This window comes from Engystomops pustulosus, chromosome 3 (genome assembly GCF_040894005.1).
Source record: "Engystomops pustulosus chromosome 3, aEngPut4.maternal, whole genome shotgun sequence".
In the NCBI taxonomy this organism is placed as follows: Eukaryota; Metazoa; Chordata; class Amphibia; order Anura; family Leptodactylidae; genus Engystomops; species Engystomops pustulosus.
The window spans coordinates 165,139,358-165,155,763 of record NC_092413.1 but is presented as its reverse complement, the minus strand read 5'-3'; positions in this window follow the sequence as shown (position 1 = coordinate 165,155,763).

Genomic DNA, 16,406 nt, shown 5'->3' with positions numbered 1-16,406 from the left:
TTATGGTAGAATCAATCAGACAACCTAGAGTTAACGTACCCCAGGGGGTCTAAAAAATAGTAAAAAAAAATGTACAAAGTTAAAAAAAATTATATAAAAAACCCTAAAAATTCTAATCACACCCTTTTCCTAGAAGTCATATAAATATTAAAAAAACAGTAAAAATCATAAACACATTAGGTATCACTGTGTTTGAAAATGCCCAATCTATCAAAGTGTAATATTGATTTTTCAGGAACTTTCACCCCGAAATGGAAAATAGTGCCCAAAGTTGAAAATGGCACTTTTTTGCCATTTTGAAAAGTATTAAAAATACAATAAAAAGTTATCAAAAGGGTGTACAATCCTAAAAATGCTAGCATTGCAAACGTCATCAAAAGTCACAAAAATTACATCACCTACAGCTCCATACACTGAAGTATGAAAAAGTTATTAGCACCAGAAAAAAAATGTGGCATCACCATGATCCTACCAACCCAGAGAACAACTTCTCATTTGGGGTACAGAGCGTTAGCCTAAAATCCAAGCCAACAAGAATATGGCGTAAATGCTTTTTTCACCAATTTCACTGCATAGAAAAAAAGCCTTCACACAGCTCTGTACATGGAAAAAAAAATTATCTTTGAAAGTGGGGAGTGAAAAATATAATTGCAAAAGCGAAAAAGGGCCTTGGCATTTAGGGGTTAAAGCAAGCAAAGGGAGAAGGAAGTGCTGGGGGAGCCGTGGGGAGTGGGAGACAGCACCTCCTAATATACAGTACCAAGAAGCTCCGGGAACTGACCCAGAAGGCTTTCTGGCTCATTAGCATATTTTTAAAAGTTGATTTTAGAAAAACAGGAGGACATGGATAAAAAATATAAGATGATTACCACAGTCACTGTGCCTGTAACTATGATTAAGTGTCTCTGGTTTTTCCATACTTGGTTTTGATGGTAGGATTCCTTTAAATAAGAACTGTCTAAAAGAATAGTATATTGAAATGAGGTTTAGAAATTATAAAATTCAAGTAAAGAACAAATATTAAATTAAAAACGGTATTTATCCTATTTAACTTTAAGAAACCTAAATGTAGTAAAAGTTGCATAGGATTATGTACAATAATCATGTACCGTATAAACTCGAGTATAAGCCAACCGGAGTATAAGCCGAGACCCCTAATTTTACCACCGAAAACTGGGAAAAACTATTGACTCGAGTATAAGTCGAGGGTGGGAAATGCATTGGTCACAGACCCCCCCAGTATATAGCCAGCCATCCCCCTATAGTATACAGCCTGCCCCCTGTAGTAAACAGCCTGCCCAGCCTGCCCCCAGTAGTATACAGCCAGCCCAGCTGGCCTCTAGTAGTATACAGCCAGCCCAGCCTGCCCCCAGAAGTATACAGCCTGCCCCCAGTAATATACAGCCACCTCAGCCTGCCCCCAGTAGTATACAGCCACCCCAGCTTGCCCCCAGTAGTATACAGCCACCCCAGCCTGCCCCCAGCAGTATAAAGCCACCCCAGCTTGCTCCCAGTAGTATACAGCCTGCGCCCAGTAGTATAGAGCCACCCCAGCCTGCTCCCAGTAGTATACAGCCACCCCAGCCTGCTCCCAGTAGTATACAGCCACCCCAGCCTGCCCCCAGTAGTATACAGCCACCCCAGCTTGCCCCCAGTAGTATACAGCCACCCCAGCCTGCCCCCAGCAGTATAAAGCCACCCCAGCTTGCTCCCAGTAGTATACAGCCTGCGCCCAGTAGTATAAAGCCACCCCAGCTTGCTCCCAGTAGTATACAGCCTGCGCCCAGTAGTATAGAGCCACCCCAGCCTGCTCCCAGTAGTATACAGTCACCTCAGCCTGCCCCCAGTAGTATACAGCGGGCCCAGCATTAAAAAAAAATGCTGAAAAACGTCCCCTCAGCTTATATACGAGTCACTACAAATGTCAATGCACTTAAAAAATTTTAAAAAACACATAATTAATTAACAGAAGAGCTGTGACAAGTTTTCATTGTCTTATTCACTAACATTTATCCATATAACTCCAGCTACTAGAACTTCCTAACTTGAAATGTAAATAGAAAAGTTATATACAAGAAATGACTTTACTAAGCCCACTGGGGTCCTGCATACAGAGCTATGAATACAGAATTTAGATTAAATATAGTGTTAGCCAAAAAATATTCTAAAAGTACAGATGCAAACTTACCGTATATACTTGTGTATAAGCCAAGCTTTTCAGCATAAAAAATGTGCTGAAAAACGTCCCCTCGGCTTATACACGACTCAATACAAATGTCAATCCACTTAAAAAATAATAAACTTATATACTCACCCATCGGTGGCCCCGATGCGCAGTGCTGCACCACTAATGTCAGCGCGGCTCGTCTTCTGGCTTCCACGCCTATCTTCTTTCTTCTGTAACATCCTGCAGGGCGCAGAGATGCTATGAGATGCTGTGTGCTGACAATGTGCTTAAATTATCAGGGTACAGGGTCTGGCTACACTTTCATTTAGCTTCTGATCAGTCTACTGGTATTTGAGAAAGAAAGATGAGACAGATCAGATATGAGATTCATGAGATGAATATAACACACAATAACACACTCCAGCTCTATCTCACCTATAATGCGCACAGAGTCAGATCTCTGCTATATGCCTACCAGCCCTACTCCTGGATAAAGATCTTATTTTGCCTGTAGCTGGTAGAGTAAGTCTCTGTATGGTGCTTGCTGGCGGAAAGTGCCTGTGTCTGAGCTGGTCTTGTAATGCAGAGGGGAGGGGCAGGACGCAGAGAGCTGCATCATGCAGATAAGAGAAGCTATTCAAGAGAAAAAATTTATCATAGTGAGAAGATTTAGTGTCTGATCAAGGAACAACCAAAATTGTAAACACCAGGACAGGACTGATAGAGACAGGTTGGAATTATATCTGTGAAATGCTGCTTTTTTTGTTAAAAACAGGGAATTAGAGAATGTGTTATTCTGTTATCCTGAGTATATTTAATAATCTTGTCTTTGTGGGAACACCCCTTTAACAATCATGGTTACATTTTTAAATATTCTACAATGGTCAGATATACAGTATATAAACTGCAAAGACTGATACTTTATCCATAAGGTCATTTGTGCTGAAATTAAAAACATTCAGCCCCAACACTAAGAGAGTCTAAGAAGATAAGATACCTATCAATTACCAAGGTAAATTCCCTCAACCTGTCGATAAGTGTTGTCTAGGCCTGGGGCTTTATCAATATTTAATTGACTTAGACACATCTGTACTTCTTATACACTATGAAGATAATATTGGGTGGAGGACTTTGACTGTCAAGTACTAGTAGCTGGTGATCGTAGATAAAGAATATGTGCTTAAAATCGTAGCCTTACCCCTGTGCTCTAAAGTTATTTTATATTCCAATTAGATATAATTTTGCTGAATCTTCAATTCGGCTCTGAATCAATTTGCTCTGAAAGAAAACTGTCGGGCTCATTTACTAAGGGTCACGCTGCTAACTTTCGTCGGACTGTGTGCCTTTTTAGGGGATTACACGGCTGAAACATGTATTTAACAAGTGTTTGCGCTGCTTCCATGCGACACAATTTAGGAGGTGTGCCGTCGGACAATCCGACTAATTCGGACTGATCGCGGCATTCATATCCACATCTGCAATAAGTATATAAAACAGATACCCTCTATTCAATTATCCCAGTCATCATTTTACTCTGTATATAGGGTCAATATTTTGAGTTCTATTATGAGCAGAAAGTAACAATAAAAATATAAATACATATTACCCACCAAGCATCTGATGCAATAAACATAGCTTGAAAGAAACTCCCTACTTGGGGAGATAAGGTTACCACAAAACCGTCTAACATAGTTCAGCTACTCCTTAGGGTCATCTATCTTATCTATGCTTGTTTTGGCTAGTTAAATTTTTTGCTCCGTTTAAAAGTGCAATGCAAGCATCTCAGCTGTAATCTGCCTTCTCTGGACAGTACAATCATGGTTTGTCTATGTTGGCTCCGCCCACTAACACTTGGCTCTGCCCATTGTGGGGTTTGTGAAATTAGATGACAAATCCTGCAGTTTTCCACACAGTTTTAACTGGTAAATTACCATGCAGTGAGAGGAACAGCATTCTGGTAAGTACAGGAAGTAGACAGGTAGAGGACTTCCTGTCAGCTCAGGCTGAGATCTAAAGAGACACAGAGTTGTCAATCAAGAGAAGGTGGCGTGGTTCACTGGCAGCATGACTCTTCTCTTCTGAATTGACTCTTTGGGGCACATGTATCATAAGTCCGTCTTTTTCTGTCTGTTTTTTTGAGACTTTTCCTGGCTTTTCTGCTGGTCAGATGTATCTTAAAGGTTTGTCCTTATTGGTACATGTGGCGTTTGGTTGTACAAAACTCGCAAAAAGTTCCCCAGCTAATTTCTCCGCCTTCAGGGGCAGCCGTAGATTTGCGGAAAAATTTGTGACTTTTTTGCGAAATTTTAAAAAACTACTTTCACATCTGGAATAAGATGAGAACTCTGGAAACACTGCAGGAAACTAGAGAATGGCGAACTCTGAAAGGAAACAAATGAGCACCAGAACCATTAAAAGTCTCAAAAATGAAAGAAAAAGGCAAGCCAAAAGTGTTATACATGTGCCCTTTGTCTACTCACTTGCATATCAGAAAAAGGCTGCAATAAGGTACAGTGGCAGATTATTTAGGTGATGTGGGGAGGACTTTTAACCCTTTACCAGAAGGTATTGCTGGTATGAGGGGTACAATTCTGGGGACAGATATTTTTTAAGTCAATCCTTAACTGTAGTGGCCTCCCCTTTTTCCCTTAAATCATCAATCTTCTCCACCACTCCTCTATCTTTTTTATCAACCCCTTATCTATATAACAATCCTCCCTTGACATCCTTAATTATAAGCACCATTTTATATCTAATAACAGATAAGCCTACCCTATTAGGTTACATCAGTGACTGAAATTCCATCCAGTCTAGACTACGAGTAAGGACCCCTGTGGTCTGAAACATGTCAGGAGCATGCTTTAATGATGTTTCTGTACTATTTTAACTTTTTTTTTTAATAAAGTGGATTTTATATTTCATATTTTTGCTGGATACAGGACTTTTTGCTTTGTTTTCCACTGATTCTTGCAGTGGGGCTTATTTACTAAGTGTCGTGGATCGCACTTTCGTTGGACTGTTCATGGTTTTTGGGATTTGTGCAGCTTTGACTGGTATTTGACAGGTTTTGCGCTGGGATTGTTTCGCGCGCAATCGGATTGTGGTGCAGCTACGCTAGCTTTACTGCAACAGAAATGGGGGGGGGCGTTGTAAGACGATCTGACTCATTCGCACTGAGTAAATCACGGCACAGTGTGTTATCGTCTTACAATGCACTCCGTGGGACTGGGTAAGTAAATGTGCTCCAGTATGTCCGTGCATCGGCGATCAACACCATCAGCATAGGATAGGAAGTGCTGAGCTTAACTTGCTTTCTCTTTTTCTGTGTTTATAAACCTAAGCTCTGATTGGTTTCCATGGGCAACTAGAACAGTATTTCCTTAGACACTTCTTATAAATCCCCATGACCCTGCAAATCAAAAGGTAGATAAACAAATATTTTTAAATAAACATAAAATAACCATTACAATGATATTGTTTTGAGAAATCTAGTTGGTAATTACTTTTCACAATTAATCTTTGTAAACATTGTATATCTTCATTGAAGGCTAATAGATACAATGCAACTTCACTACTGTCACCAATAAAGCAGGTATAGAACATTCATACTTCTTTCTGCTTAATGACATAGTAAATTAGATTCTGGATTCCTTCCCCAGGAGCTCAATAAACCAGATGTTTAGATTTTATTCCAACAACTTTCAAGAACTTTTTGCAAATAAACCATAAGGCAATTTATTTAAAGCACCACAAACTGCAGTGCATACTAAGCAAAGCTTTTATAGTTTTTCTTTGTTTTTTTAATGCTTTGAGGACTTTCCAATATTACGGATTTATAGACTTGCTTTTATTATGTTATGTTAAAGACATATAGATTATACAATTTCATATGCTTATATATTTTGGGTTTCAATTGTCATAGCATACAATTTGAAAGTAAATAAATGTTATGGGATATGATTGTTATACTTATGTATGTTCATTATTATTCAAACTAGAAAGGAAAACAATTACACAGTAACAAATCTGAAGGCATTAGAGGCGTTTATGCTTGTTTGTGTTTCCAGATACTTGCAACCTGCTTGTTGTATCTTCTTCCTATGCCTTCAGCATTTCTGAATGTCTAATTATAAGAAAAAATACTAAATTGTATTTAATAAAATAAGGAACACCTCAGACATTTATGATGACAAATAATGTTGTTTTGAAGTTGTTTAATTGCATCAGAGTTGTATAATACACAGCAATGCATCTTTCTCCAGTGATGTCACTGTATATTTAGCACCTCCTAACATAATGTACAAGTAAATATATATGAAGGTGGTTTAATAAGTACCCATGTTTTTTTTCAACATAGTCCCCTTTTAGAAAGATACACTTCTCCCAACGTTCCTGCAATTTTTTTAGCCTCTCCAAAAAATAGGATTTGTCGAACTCTCCAAAATACCCCTTTGCCTTGGCGATGACTTCCTGATTTGAGCTAAAATTTTTTCCTGCGTGGGATTTCTTAATATTCGCCTGAGCCAGATCGGGTGAATCCGGGGGATGTCGCAGCAGTTCATAACACAATTCATGCAGTTTGGTGGCGATGCGTTATCGTGGTGAAACAGCACCTTCTTTTTCGCTAAATGCAGCCGCATCTCCTTCAATTTTTTGTCAAATAGGTCCAATAACTCACTGTAGTATTATCCAATGATCCTTCTTCCTTTTTCTAAAAAATCCATGAGGATGACGCCGTTCAAATCCCTAAAGATCGTCACCATGACCTTTCAGGCCAATGGGACTTTGTCTTCTTTGGAGCAGATTCACCAGGAGACATCAATTGTTTTGATTGTTGCTTAGTTTCTGGTGTGTAATGATGAATCCAGGTTTCATCAACGTCAAGTGATAGTTTGACGCAAAAACTCCTTCGGATCTCGCTTAAATTCCTCCAAACACTGCTTTATTCACTTGTGGTCCACAGTGAACAATTGCGGCATCCATTGGGCTTACAAGTTTTTCATCACCAACTTATCATGGCAATGGCGACCGTTCCGGTTGACACACCTACAGCCTCTGCTACTTCGTGCACTTTCGTTCATCGATCAGAGAGTATCATGTCATGGAGTTTTTGAATGATTTCCTCGGTAAAGACATCTGCCAGGCGTCCTGGTCGCTCCTCATCAAAAAGGGAGGTTCACCCATGTCTAAATTTGTTGAACCAATATCTAACTGTGGTTATAGATGGTGAATTGTCCCCGTAAACAGCATCCAACTTTGCTTTTATCTCCTTGCATTTTTTCCCACCCAAAAACAAATAGCGGATTAACGAGCGATACTGCTCTTTTTCCATCTTAGTGAAAATCACAAAACTTGTCTTATTCTAGTGGCTGCCAAATCCAAACTAACCAATCATTCTGCGATTTGATCATTTGATAGATGGCAGCACACAATGATAACACCAACTTCCCTCAGGAACGCACTCTGTCGTCAAACACGCCCTCTGTCGTCTATAGATAGATAGACAACATTTGAAAAGTCCAGCAGCACCAAGATTGCCAAGTAATTTTGGGGGTGCAAACCCCAATATCCTGGTCTTGACACACCAGACAAATATATCCAAGAAAAAAATGAGACTGCACTCCAAGGTAAAATGTGAAAAAAATTAATGGGAGCCTTATTAGCCCAAGTGCAAGGTTTCAGACCCTGTTCAGGATCCTTTTTCAAGCCTTGAAGGCTTGATGCTGATGCTAACTAACATGCCTCAAAAATTCACCCAAAATCCCTTCTTTTTTCTTTATTGCAACCTTTGTTTTAAAGGGTTTAACTATTCTTTTACATCCAGTATTTAGCTGATTACCACACATATCTAGTAGTGTGTGATTATTTGTATATCAACAAATGTAGCCTCAGGTTGGTATTAATAGGCTGGAAAAGCCCCAAAAATATGTGCTCTCACACCCCAGTATTGTAAGACTGCTGCTTTATTGTATGTGGATGAATTTAGAAAATAGATGGGGTACTATGTAATTTGTTCCCCAATTATTAATTTATTTTTTTTAAAAAACATAATTTTCTATATCTAGCCATATACAATAAAGCATCTACCTGACCTTACTGGAGTGGGAGAGCCAAGAGATTTAAGGCTTCCCCAGGCAATAACAAATATCTGTGGTAGCCCCAATATTTCACCATTTTATGTATATTAATTATTACTAGACCAGATTAATACATAAGTGATACATACATACTCACTTATGTATCAATCACCTAGAAAGAGGAAAGAAGAGGAAGGGAAGGGGGAGAGTGCTGCACACGTGAGGTGGCATGGTACGTTTATTGGTTCTACAGAGAAAGTAGAGAAGCTGCGTTGAGGGAAGAGTGAGCATTCTTCCTCCAGGGAAACCAAGTCATCTAAAACCCATCAGGTGTATGCAGAATATGATGTTTTCCTTTCCCCTCCTGTGTGCTGGATGTATCAGGAGGCTTCATCCTGTTACTGCATCCAGCAGGTAGCTGTGCCTGTTGACAATTCTACACCAGGAAGGATACTCTAGCATGTCCACGGGATAAGTAAAATCACTTTAAGCATTTTAATGATTACATTTAAGACATAGCAACACCAATGCGATTCGTCCCAAGGGACTTAGTCATGGTAGGTTGCACATTATCCTGTGCTCATTGTATAGGTACAGGCTAAAGCTATGAACACCCCACACCGGCCCACTCTCCCCCTTTACACCTTTCCATGCCCACTTGCTGTGGAAGTGGCCTAAATGGGAAAATCATTGCAATTCCTAGTATGTTATTATTTCAGGGTTTATGTGCCAAAGAAAATATGTCCAAGCCCTAATAAATATCCTAAAATGTGTGTTCAGCATAGAAGTAAGCTTTTCATTTACTAGATTCCTATTGAAATCAGGATTCTTCAAGGTTGCAGCTATGTTTTGCTTTGGGGGTTATATTCTAAATGTTCTTATGAATGTTCTTGGTCAGTCCCCTAACAAAAAAATTTAAAGGCAAAAAAGGAGTCGGATATGGGGCATGTTATACAGTTGTCCCCTGTCCTGTAAGTGAACAGGGTGGAAAATTCTTGTTTATGCTACTGCTGAAGAAACTAGAGAAGACCAATTTACATTGTAAATCTATAGCTTTTCTTTTATGGCAGTTAAGTAATAATACATAAACTCAAGAATTTATCACCTGGTTGTACATGGTGTAAATCTTGCCCCTCCCACTGTGCCCAATATATTTAGAGGCTCCGTCTACTGATGTGTCTGGCGGCCGAAGCAACAGGTCCTGCCCAGTGTAGAATTATGCATTAATGCCCTGCAACATCCTACTCTATTGCCGGAAACAGCCTCCTTCATGCCTCTCCATGTCCATTTAGTGTGAAGTTTGCATAAGGAGAACATAGTTGTAATTCTAGGCCATGCAACAGGAACTGCGACTATTTCAGAGATTGATTGCCAGAAAACTGTTGTACAAACTCTAATAAATTTGCCTCACAATTGCTGTATACCTAATATAAAAGCTATGATGCCGGTTTAGGAAAATATGGCTCTTTCCCTTTATAAATAGCGCCAGATATGTTCACAGGATTTTTTCTATTTTGTAGCTTGGCCTTTGATCCTCAGAAAGAGAGACAGAGCTGCACTACCTGATATAAGCTATAGTCAAGTGTGCTGACAATCCCTTCAAATAAGTCCCAAAAGGTTACAAACTTTCTAATGAATGTTGTACACATATTAAACATGATTAAAATGATTAGTGTCTCTTTATGTACCTTTTGTATAGTATGTACATTTAATATGATTGGGCATATTTTGATTGCAGATCCATGTGAGACTAAATCCGTCACATTCTACCAGAATTAATAGGCATCTAAATTGTAAGAGAAACAGAATACTGCATTAGCATGAAGAACGAATCGATAAGTGACCAATCCATTTAAAATTGAAGGGACCTTGCAGAATTAAAGGTCATGTTTCATAGGGTTCCAATAGCATTAATGTTTTTGAGTGATTCATTTGACATGACATTCGTGTACTGCTTAAGTGACACATTTAAACTTATAGTACATTTTGTGAAAAGTTGAAAGAGGTGAAATAACTGTTGCTTTGAACAAAGCTATAAAACCTGCTTATTCTCTCTTAACATGGCATAGAAGAGATTTTAATAATCTACAAACCGTTTGCAGTTGTTAGCAACTTGTAGTCAATTAAATGGAACAGGACAAAGGTCTGCAAGCAATCATATAAACTTGTGCTGGCACCATAATAGCAGTGGTGTTAATAGACTTTTTTATGTATACTTAATGGAAGACATCTATGAAAATGGCTCCCAAGGTAACTATGCAAAAGATGTGTTGTAGCCCTCCATAGATTTCTGTTTTTCATTTTACTCACACAGCTTTCCTGCATAACATATTATATGATGAGTAAAACTGTTTTATGATGAAGTTCATCATCAGGTAAAATCCATCCACAGTTAGATTACTGATGTGTGATATAGTACACTACAATACGTCAGGTTTGCTGGGTATTTCATCTTGTCAGTTAAGCACTAACAGGAAGCCTACCAGACACTGTATACAAAGGACTTTTCCATGATTGCTCAGCTATACCACAATGACTACTGTTAAAGGCTGTACTGTACATTTGTGCTTATTTGTATTTCCTGAAAAATCCATAAACATACTTTTTTAATACAAATCAACTATCATGCTTTATACATCTACACACACACACACTCACATTTTTTAGAAGGAAAAGTAACTATAACTATAGATGAGAGGGTTGGTCGAATTTCAAGTTCGACAGGTATGTCTGAATTTTGCAACAAAATTTTCAGGTTGAACTTTGACACAAACACAAACCCAAGTAATGGGGACTTGAAATTTAATGCCCCCAAAAAAGCTGTAAAATGGGGCTAGTATGGACTAGATGGCTGGAAATGGTGAATGGAGAATAACAGGGTAGTTGCCCCATCTACAAAGGGCTAGGGAAAGTACTTGAAATAATAATATTAGTAATAATATTATAACAGTGATGTTATACAGTGCTACAAGTATACATTACATCAACAGGAGCAATATAACAGGTTACAATAAATGCACCATGCACTAACATTAATTACTTTTTAATCAGTATTAAGCACAAATATAATTGCACTTCTCCCCCTCCTGAAGCCCCCCTCCCCTTTAAACCAGGTCCTCTCCAGGACCCTTTGGACCCTAACTTACTATTGTGGATGTATCTTCCATTTTCTATTTTACCAATGATAACTGGTATTATTTGTACAAGGGCTGCCAAGTACAATCTAGGCGTATCAAACCACTTTCCCCATATTTTTTCAAATTTTGGAATACAATTCCTTTTCACATATGTATTATATTCTAACTGTATAACTGTAGAGATCACTGAATTGCAATGTTATTAGGTTCTGTCAAATTGTCCACCTTCAACACTCCTAATAGACACTCTAGTGAGCTCTCTTCAATAACAATAGAAAAGAATTTGCGTTTTAACTCTAAGACGGATTTCCAGAAAAATTACAATTCCCTCCATTCCCACATCATGTGAAATATGCCCGCTTCTTGAACTCCACATCTAGGGCATTCTGACATAGGACTAACTCCTATACGAAAAAGTAGTTGAGGAGAATTATTAGCCCTGTGTAAAAAAAAGAGGTGAGACATCCTACGAACCTCGCTAGGAGAGAGAATTGGCACCAGCTCTAAAGCTTCAGTCCACTGTTCCTCCTCCTGGGGACCCACATTTTGCACAACACTTCAATGGAATATTTTTTAAGGAATCGTTAAGCAATATGGTATAGGAATAACATATCAGACCTTTAGAAGAATTTTCTCTCAATATCCTGTTCAATGCCCCAACAGAGCCCACCTCTACTGGTTCCACTGTAGTCTGCGCGTCAAATGCATGGCGGAGCTGTAAATATTGATAGAACCACCCATGTGGCAATTGTATTTGATCAAATGTTTAACATGCTAACATATGTGCTTCAGAGTCTTTAATCCTTTCATTTCCCACAGAGTAAAACCTTCCAAGCGAAATGTTTCTGGCAAGGTTGGATTACGTCAAATTGCAGTTTTAAGGTATATTTGGGGATTCCTATGATTTCTTCGGCTTTTCACCATACCTTAGACATAAGGGAAATTGTTGGTTTACTGCCCACTTCACCTCCTCCGAATCCCCCCTCTTAGGCATGCACTTGTATTTTATCCATAGGCTTATCAAGCGGCTTGCAGAGAATGCTTGTCCTATTTGTGTCTTTTACCCCATCCTCTGATGTTGTAGCTGTGCCGCTAAGAAATAGAGCCATTGGTCTGGTATGGCTAGTCCTACTTCCAGCTTCCCCCTTTGTAGAGTGTCTAAATTGATCCCAGCTTGTTGTTCCTTCCAAACAAGTCTTCTAAACAGCCCACGGATTCTGTGAAAGTGTTTCTGTTGTGTGTGATGTAAAGTAGCTGGGGCATCAATACCATTTTAATAAGATAACCCCTCCCGATTGGGGACAGCGTAAGTTTGCACCAGATTTTTATTTTAGCTGCAATTTTGGATAGCAAAGGTTCCAGGTTGTTTTTATATAATCCCTTGGGTCTGGAGTTACCTCTACCCCTAGGTATTTGAACTTATTAACTACTTGTAGTGGCACCCCTGCTGGGACAGAGATATTATGATCAGATGTCAATGGCATCGCTCGAGGCATATATTTCCTTTACATGATGTGAACCCTCATATTTTTGTAATTATATTAGCCAGTAGGTGTCCCACTGCCTCTGCCTGTACAAAATATGTCTGCTGCAAGAATAATCTTTTGCTTTCTGCTACTTGTACTGTGTGTTCTTTTAATAATTGCTGGGCTTCTTTCCAACTAGCTTCCTTGGCAGGTGACGGGGAGTTAGTAAAGTCCTGCTCTGTCTCCAATACCCTTTGTTGCAATTGCGTAATTAACACCTGGAATTTAGATTTATGTGTGTTAATATGTGCTTTGTATATTCCTCTTATGTACATCTTAAGGGAATCCCATCCCATCTTAAGGGAGTGCCTGCTGTAACCGCAGCTTTATTTGTCCAGAGAATTTCCTCAATTTCAGATCTAAACTCAATTTCCTTTTCCACTAACTGTAGCCAAAAAGGGTTCAACCTCCAAGATACCACTGGTCTAATAATCAGTGATGGAATGGCCAGTTCAACTACAACTAGAGAGTGGTCTGATATGCTACAGGATAGATACTTCACCTGCTGAATGTGCAACATCCCCCACCGGGGCCCAGCCCTTGAGGTGAAGCCTGGAGACAGCCGGGGCCCGCTGTACCGGAGTGGCTGGCGGTTGCGGCCTAAGCACGCTATTGTCACGGTGCTTGGTACGGGGGAACCGGAGGGCTGTCCTACAGCCTGGCAGGTCTCCAGCAGGGTGGTGTTGACAAGAAAATGATTTGGGAGCGGCTGCTATAGCGGATCTCCCTGGGGCAACCCCTTAATGTCCCGAGTGTGAGTCTCTGGGTGATGGACAGGGTGCCGGTGATGAAGGCAGCCGTATTAGCAGGGACCAGACGGAGGCAGAAGTTGAAGCAAACAACTTACAGTTTATTGTAACCGGCAGGAACTGCAGAAAACGTGCCTTTAACAGGTAGATGGAGTGCCGAGATGTGAGTTGGAGGGAGCCTCAGGAGATGGTTCACCAGCCTGGATGGTAGAGGGCAGGCTGGATGGCAGCTGTGTCCTTATAGGAAGCTTCAGCTTGTCCTGTAGAGCTTCAGGTATCACCCTTGAAGGTAGGAATGATACCCCTTTCCTCACTACACTACTCTAGTCTAATAGCTCCACTCTTCAGAGGCAGGGGCTAGGCTCTTCCTGCTCTGGTATGGGCTAGACAGAGATTACTCACTCACTCACTACATAGACTGAGAGACTTCTCTCAGTCTAACTCTCTAAGAGCGCTCCAGAACATTCTGGGCCAGAGGTTTTATTACCTCCCTTTGGTCAGGTGGTGGCTGCTCCTCCAATCACATCTCAGCTACAGAGCACAGGATGTAACACAGACATTGGTTGACATAATTACATCATACATTAACATCTGCCTTGCCAGGCAGGATTAACCACTGCAATACCCCTAGGACCATGTAGTGTAATGTGGTGTTACCTACAGGTGGGACGTATTCGCAAGCACTACCTCGCCATTGCATCGGCGAGGGTGTTGCATACCCCGGGGGCAATTGAAAGAGCCGCCCTCGGCTCGACTACCGATGGTTTGGGCACAGAGGGGGCTAAGGGCACTTCTAGGAAGTGCAGGCTATGTGAGGTGTAGGGACAAACCGCCCATGGTCCTGGAGACAGGCACCTGGGTTGGTGTCGGACTAAGACAAACATGTAGCTGTATGACAGTTGGTCGCTGACGCCATTAAACCGAACTGTACAGTAGGAAAGGTGTGGTGTCATGTCCTGTAATCCACTCCTTGCACCAAGGCCTGTATATTTGTTTTATCAACACTTCTTCCCTGGCGGCAATTATATACGGTGTATATATGCATACATTGGCATATGTGACACAATAAAACATTGTACTACATAGAGACGGTCCGACACAGCCACACTACAACCTGAAAAGCCTATGAAAGGGTTAATGCAGACTACTGGCATATCTTCTGACAGTGTGCAACAGGTAAATTCACATTGGCTTAGGAGCCCAATGGGTACACATCTTGAACGTTACAAACGTTACAGAGGTGGATAGGCTACTCAGGGTAGCATGATAGTAAATGTCTCTTTCCTGCAAAGAAAAGGCATAAAAAGTGCAAACAGAATGTCCATACCTAAAAAGGAAGGCATTAAGTGCAAAATAATAGTCAATAGCAACTTTTCCCTGGAGTATCTGGCAAAAGTCTCTCAGAAGGTCTATTCTGACAAAGTCCATCTTCTGGGTACAGCCCTTGATGTGGGGGGAAAAGTGCAGTAGAAGCAAAGGGTCTCCTCTATGTGTAGAGGGACAGAGTCCTTTGAAGAAATCTCTGCTGTGGCAGAGGAAGGGTGCTATCATAGCACATGACAATAATCAGTTCAAGGTATGTCTCTTGACTGAGATAAATAGGGATAAGAGTCTCAGGAAAGTCTCTGGCTCTTTTGGGGTAAGGAGAGAAGGGAATATACAATATGTACACAGTACCTGAAGTGGGCTACAGCCCTTCAGGGGTTACGCTGCATCTTCTTCGGTGGTAAGTACTTCGGTGTCAGAAAAACGTACCTGCCTCCTGCTTCTGCGTGTCACCAGCTGGTACTCCTGCAGGTACGCAGGAGCTTTACCTTTTGTCTCCCTTTGAGACCTTCGAAGTTCCGGCCTGGAGAAGATAACAACCTCCTCATCGTCCTCCTCTGAGTCAAGCGCTGGAGTCGGAGTCTCAGCTGCCTCTGATGCTTCAGGGGTTGCAGACACTAGAGCCGGATCATCCTCCACAGGCAGCAGTATTGGAGACTGCGGTGGGGATGATGGTCTCTCCGAGGTACCTCTTACTGGAGTGGAAACAAAACAGAATTGAGGCACAGTCACAAGTTCCAAGAAACTGGGGGTAGGTGAACACAAGGAGGTCTGTAAGTTGGGGGTCGAGGTGAGAGGTGTAGACATAGGGGCAAAAGGACGAAGACATCTCTTCAGCCGGTTCCTATGTACCCGGAGTGGTGGACGGTCTCCTCTTGAAATCTCGTAGACTTCAGGGGAGAGACTGTCCCTAACTAGGTATGGCTCACGCTCCCAACGCCCATCTAGCTTACTGGTAGGATGGTTGTTGCGCAGCCACACTCGATCTCCTGGGGCAAAAGGCTCAGCACAGGCATTACGATCGAAGTCCCTTTTTTGTTTCTCCCGGGCCTCTTCCAACCGCAGATCCACAACTTCTCTGGCATCCGCCAGGCGCCTCTGGTGTTCGTGAACCCAGTCAGTCTGGGGGAGTAAAGACTGGGAATCAGGGGACTCCATGTCCCAGGTCATATCAGCAGGGAGATGGCCGTGTCTCCCGAACATCAGATAATACGGGGTGTATCCTGTGGAGCAATGAGTGGTATTGTTGTACAGGTACACTAATTCGGGCAACAGTTTTGGCCAGTCAGCCCTTTTTGCAGGGGTCAGAGTCCTCAGCATATTGATTAGAGTCTGATTCATCTTTTCACACAGCCCGTTGCCTTGGGGATGATAAGCTGTGGTCCTCAGCTTCTTGCAGCCATAAAGAGTGCACAGCTCCTGGA